At 45.3% G+C, this 6,691-nt stretch overlaps 1 pseudogene; it reads left to right on the top strand.

The window, feature by feature from the left end:
- The first annotated feature begins 432 nt into the window (after positions 1–432).
- Positions 433–5,348, top strand: LOC119292585 (annotated as a pseudogene).
- The last annotated feature ends 1,343 nt before the right edge of the window (positions 5,349–6,691 follow it).

Below are 6,691 nucleotides of genomic sequence, written 5' to 3' on the forward strand. Positions count from 1 at the left end.
AGCCAAAAATAAAAATCACAGCTTTTTAAGGCGCCGAGAAAATCTTTATAGCCCTCATCATTGCTTTGCTTAGCTTAGCTTCCCCATGCAGGCCAGCTCTGTGCCAAGCCCGAGCAGTAGCAGCAGCAAGCGAGCTGCTCCTCGTTTCCCGCGCCGTGCGACGAGTCGTGGCGAGTCGGCGGCAAGACGTGACGCATCGGTCGCCGCCCTCCCCTAGGCTGGCCCAGTCGCCTGCCTCCATATCCCCTTCCCATCAACTCGTTTGCCGCTCCGTATCCCTCGCCACACCGCAACCAGTACTAGTACTAGGAGTCCAGCGTATCTTCCTCTGCCATCGACCACCCTCCAATCCATTGCCAAGGTCGGAGCCTGGGTACGTAGCTTGAGCTGTCGCTGCAGGCAGCTTGCTGGCGAGCTAGGTAGCCGGCCGCCATGGGAGTGCCTTCGTTCTACCGGTGGCTCGTGGAGAAGTACCCGAACATCGTCGCCCCCGCCGTCGAGGAAGAAGACTGTCCTGCTAGTGGCGGCGCCGCCGTTTACTTCGACAACCTCTACCTGGACATGAACGGCATCATCCATCCCTGCTTCCACCCGGAGGACCAGACGGTAACTCATATGACATATGCTGATGCACTATCTCGGTCCATGTACGATCTCGCGAGTCCTTGGTCGATCTGGTCTGGTCTCACACCTGCGATTTTTGCGCGCGCATGCAGGCGTGCCCTCCTCCGGCGACGTTCGACGAGGTGTTTCAGTCCATGTTCGACTACATGGACCTCCTGCTCCGCATCGTCCGGCCCCGGAGGCTCCTCTACCTGGCAGTAGGTTCGTTCGCTCGGCTCCATCCTCTTCTTCCTCAGCATCCAGCTTCGTCTTCAGCACTTATGCGCGCATGCTGATTCCATGGCCGCGTGCATGCATGCAGATGGCGTCGCCCCTCGCGCCAAGATGAACCAGCAGCGGGCCAGGCGCTTCAAATCCGCCAAGGCCGCCAAAGAGGCCGTACGTGAAACTTCTTCTTTTCTTCTATATCTGCATTTTCATTCCTGCAACCTTGTAAATCTTGCTTTGTTTTTCTTCCAGGAGCTTGAGGAGAATCTCATGAGGGAGAGGTTCAGGGCTCAGGGGAAGGAGGTGCTGCCGCGGGACGATACACCACGTGAGGTTTCAGACCCCAATATTATCACTCCCGGTACCGAGTTCATGGAGAAGCTGTCAGCCGCACTCGAGTATTACGTCCGAGCACGGTTGAGCAGCGATCCCCGGTGGAAAGACGTCAAGGTTTTGTTTCGGTCATGAACTTGCAGCAAATGTATCATGTGAATTGTAAACTGTTTAATACTGTATTATAAAATATCCCTGTTTCTGAAGGTGATACTCTCTGATGCAAATGTTCCTGGAGAAGGGGAGCATAAGATCATGTCATTCATCCGTGGGCAACGGAGCATGGAGAACTATGATCCGAACACTCGCCATTGTCTCTATGGGCTGGTACGAAATTTAATAAATGCATAAAGAACTCGATTGTCTCAGTTGTATGAAGTCACATACTTTAGTTAACTCTGAAGTGTTATCGCAGGATGCGGATTTGATAATGCTCGCTTTGGCGTCTCATGAAGTCCATTTCTCGATTTTGCGTGAGGTAGCTTGTTCATCCCTTATCAGTAGTAACTCCAGGTACCAATGAAATGTTGAACATGATGCAACAGCCTATGCAGCATATGGAATTTACTAGGAAGTATTTAATCTTCACTGTCAAATTAAAACTAGCATTTTGCAGTTGCACTGGAGCTGAGAATACTCTTCTGTAAACTTAAACAGGACGTGCTACGCCAAAATCACCAGCCAGATATTTGTGTTCCAGTGACTGGTAGAAGTTTTACAGCCCAAGAGTTACCAAAAGTAAAGTGCAGAGGCTGGTTCCCCAGGATAACAGAGGCAAGATCTAAGGGCAAGTTGCCCAAGAAACCGTATCAGGTTTGTTCCCCACAATGATATTACTGGAAAGTTCTCATTCTGACTATGCGGATAACGCCATTTACACTGTTGCAGTTCCTCAACATATGGGTTCTGAGAGAGTACGTGGAGCTTGAAATGACTATACCGGGTTGCAAGCAGGACATTGATAGGCTGATCGACGACTTCATATTTATTTGTTTCTTGACGGGAAATGATTTCATTCCACACATTCCTTCACTCGAGATACATGAAGTATGTGTAGCTATATGGTTTTAGCAGCACTTGGTCATATGTGAAATGAGCTGAAAAATACATAAGTTTCTCTAATGTATGTTCCATTTGACAGTATGCAGTCGATCTTCTCATTGACGTGTACAAAACCACGTACAACAAAATGGGGGGTTATATTGTTGATACTGACAAAGTACGTGTAGGATTTAAGCCTCTTATTTTCCATTGATAATTATCCATAGAGTTATTCTAATGTTGTTTAGTTGCTACGCCTGGAAACAGATAAAAGATAAGCATGCTGCCTATGTGAAAATCTCAAGGTTGGAGAAATTCCTCCATGAACTCTCGTTGCATGAAGAGAAAATATTTCTCAAAAGATTTGAACTGCGAGAGGTATCTTCTCATCCTTGTCAAGAGTATGCATCCACTCCTACTTAGCATTCGATCATGTGTCTGTTGGTTAATTGCAGAAGTTACTTTGCAAGATACAGTGTCAAGCTGCCGAAGATGAATGGAACGAAAGAAACTATGGCATTGTGGTAAGGATTTGTTAGTCGATGAAATGTACATGCACAGAGATGTAATTGGCTCTTGTGTGCAGGAAGAAAGTGCAGATGGCCTTGAACGAGAGAGTATCTCTGCTTGCAATGATGACAAGCCTGATGTATGGGCATTTTGTTTATTTCTGTTACGGATTGAGATATTCTTGGAGATCCTTATTGATTTCCTATATGTATATTTTCTGCAAATCTGATTATGTATCTATCTTCAGGTTACTGAAAATACCTCAGAGCTGAAGAGAAATTTAAAGGATAACCTGCGTAGTAAGCAAGATCTTTTCAAAAATGGATCCTTTAAACATGACAGGGTTAGTGACTTGGTGTTGCCTATTGGAAAGACATTTTTTTCTATGTGCCTATTTTGACATATATACTACAGATAAGACTGGGATTGCCAGGATGGAAATCCCGGTTCTACAAGGAGAAGTTCGGTGCTGAAACCTCTAACGAAATTGGGAGGCTACAGACTGAAATGGTTCTGACTTTCCTTTTTCCTGCAAATAGTCTTTATACTTCTGTGGTTTGGCAGTGTTATAACATTTAGATCGCTTAATATGTTTTTTTGTGCTGATTTAGGTCCAGAAATATTCAGAAGGATTGTGTTGGGTGCTCCGATACTATTTTTCTGACGTGCCGTCATGGAGTTGGTAGGACGAAGCATATACAAATTATATATATCTTTTTGTCTATGTATTTCCTCACATGCCGTAATATTATTGTTCTGAATTATTATGACAACATTGGTCCCAAGAGCCAATCAATTTAATCATATTCTCACACTAGTGACTTGTGAAGTTCTGATAGTTCCAATAGATAGACAAGTGTTTGATAGTACAATGTTTCTTTGCAGGTACTATCCATTCTATTATGCTCCTTTCGCATCGGATCTGAAACGCCTGTCACAGTTCAAGATATCTTTCACCGTGGACAAACCACTACGACCATTTGATCAGCTAATGGCAGTGTTGCCACCAGAAAGGCATGTTTGTTCATGAATATTATTTAATATCATTTCCTGAGAATTAATCAGTTTTTTCTTGCAGCTCATGTGCCCTTCCAAAATGCTACAGCAAATTAATGGGCTGTGAAGAGTCCGCGATACAAATGTTCTACCCGTCAGGTATATATTTGTTATCCTGTAGTTAATACTTAATAGTATCATCAGACTGTTTGTCTACTGATGTAGCCTGGAATTCACTTGTCACCAGATCTGGCGATTGATACTCATGGAAAACGCTTCTTGTGGCAAGTAAGCCTTTTGTTCATGTGCAATAAGATGAACTGGTTCAACTGATAATTTTGACGCAAACTGATCAAGTGCACCTATTTGGTGCGACAGCAAAAAAGGACTGATGCTAGTTTCCTATTTCAGGGTGTTGCAAAGTTGCCATTTATAGATGTGAAGCTGCTGCTTTCAGCAACCAAAACAGTAGAGAAAGATCTTGCAGTATGTATTCTCAACTAAAAACTAGTAGCATTCTATAAATCTGAAGTCACAAATATGGTTTCTTACCTTGTTTGCACATCAGTTGCATGAAATGAGGAGGAACACTATCCGGCAAGAGAAGATCTTACTGAGGAACTCAAACTCTCTGGCAAATAATGCAGCATTTGCGCCAATATCCGAGAAGAAGATTCTGATATCCACCAGGTACTTGGAAATCTGAACATATGAAAACCTGATAGGCAGATACTGAATTTTCTGTTCTGCTCCAAATTTCAGAGCAATCCGAACTGATCACGGACTTTTCTTCACTTTTCCATCATAATAGTGAAATCACAGGATGGTTATCCCAAGATGAGGATGGTCCAAGCAAGGGCCTTTTTCGCTCGCCGATAAGAGATCTTCCAGACATCACGCATGATCAGACAATGCAAGTTTTTTCCTTCCTGAGACTACTATATTCATGCATTGGGGGTGGCTATAGGCCGTCTCATGCTGATTTATAATCTATCTTGTGATTGTCCAGATCGGCAGTGTTCTTCAATCCTGAGGCAGTGAAGCCAATCTCAAGACTGCTCGACAATGTCATCGTACCAGACAAGGTAGGTTGCTCGTATGAAGTGGCACGTGATTTTCATAGATTGATTTAGCCTCACTGATCTCTGAATGTTATGCAGACTGTTGCTGAAAGTGACATTCGGATGAGACCCATGTGGCACACGTACCCGGGGCCGAGGCCGCCGACGGTCACCTGCAGGCCAGATACCCTGTGGAAGGGGAGCTCGCCGGCGATGCAGCCGAGGGAAGAGGTGAAGAACGCCGGAACTGGGTGGATGGGGCGGGGTAGAGGAGGCGTCGGCGCCGCCCCCACCGAGGCCCATCAGATCGGGAGGAGCAGCTTCGGGCTGGTGAGAGGGGACGCTGCCGGTGGCGCCGAGGCGCTGAAGCGGACGAGCGGCAGCTACGGGAGAGGTTTCCAAGGTGGCCGGTTCGACGGCGTCGGCGACGGTGGCGCGTACAGCTTCCGACCGGGAGGCGGTTGGGCAAGAAGGGGCAGCGCGGCGCAGAAGCAGCAGCAGACCGCGTGGCGGCCCGTGGGGACGTGGGCGAGAGGCGGCGGCCGTGGCGGGAGCGGGCAGCCGCGTGCGTGGTAGAAGTACAACCGGTGGAGTAGCTCCGTCTTCGTTGTTGCCATATTGGTCTCTGCATATTTTGCAGGAAACATGAACGTTTGAGTAGAATTTGACGAACTGATGCATTTTGTGTTACCGGGCGGCGGGCAGCCCCGTGCGTGGTATAGAAGATTTGACGTCACCGTGTTTCACTGTGATTGATCCAGAAAACTTGGAAGCATCAGCGTCTGACCGTCAAAGCCATTACTACTCGATGTTTATATATTTTTTAAGTGACGTGTAATTTTTGTTCCTCGTACTGTTGGAGCACGTTTTATGGCGAATTGGGTTCTTTTGTTCGTCGCCGCGCCTAGCCGTGAATGTTCGGAGGCAAGCCTCTTCATTCAGCGGTACTGTCTGCTTAATTAAGGCTGGTCACAATGGGGAGGAACTTAAAAGTAACATCACACATTTCAATACAACTTTGTTTATGTGGCACATATTTAATAAAGAGAGAGGTGCTGGTTAATTAAGGCTGATCACAATGGGGAGGAATTTAGAAGTAACATCACACACTTCAATACAACTTTGTTTATGTGGCACATATTTAATGAAGAGAGAGGTGCTTGTGGTAACTAGCTAAGTTACCGAAACATTATACACTTCAAGAAACAATGAGTCTATAACTTAAATACATCGTTGCATGACACTACATAGATGTTCCTACCCACTATGGAGGTAGTAACATAGTCTAGGGAAGTGTGTAAGTTACTACCTTATGTTCTTGCCCATTGTGACCAGCCTAACAAACGCATCTGTATGATGTGCTGCTGGCTGCTAACGTGGACACTTATACCAACAATATACATACTGTTGCGGATGCTCTTACATGTTATTCTCATCATTGCAATTTGTTGTGAAAAATAACCAAAAAAGCAAACATTTTTTGTTATGCTGAACAAATAACTAGAAAAATCTGGCCGAATATATCATCCTAATCTAGGGCAATGCGAAACTACGCAAGTCTCTAGCGCATTTACCATAAATATTACTTATTGTTAAAAGTGGGATCCATTTTTATCCATTGAAGCTGTAATTTGTGATTTTCATAACTCATTTAAAAGAAATTCCTTTGAGACGTCTCATTTAAGCAAGTTCGTTTAATTTTTATCCCTTTAGCGTTTTGCTGCCATCGGTTCGGTGTGGTGCACTGATGTGACGCCCCCGATTCAATCGTACACTAATCATGCACGCAAATGTGTACGATCAAGATCAGGGACTCACGGGAAGATATCACAACACAACTCTAAAACATAAATAAGTCATACAAGCATCATAATACAAGTCAGGGGCCTCGAGGGCTCGAATACAAGTGCTCGATCATA

This window comes from Triticum dicoccoides, chromosome 4B (assembly GCF_002162155.2).
Source record: "Triticum dicoccoides isolate Atlit2015 ecotype Zavitan chromosome 4B, WEW_v2.0, whole genome shotgun sequence".
In the NCBI taxonomy this organism is placed as follows: Eukaryota; Viridiplantae; Streptophyta; class Magnoliopsida; order Poales; family Poaceae; genus Triticum; species Triticum dicoccoides.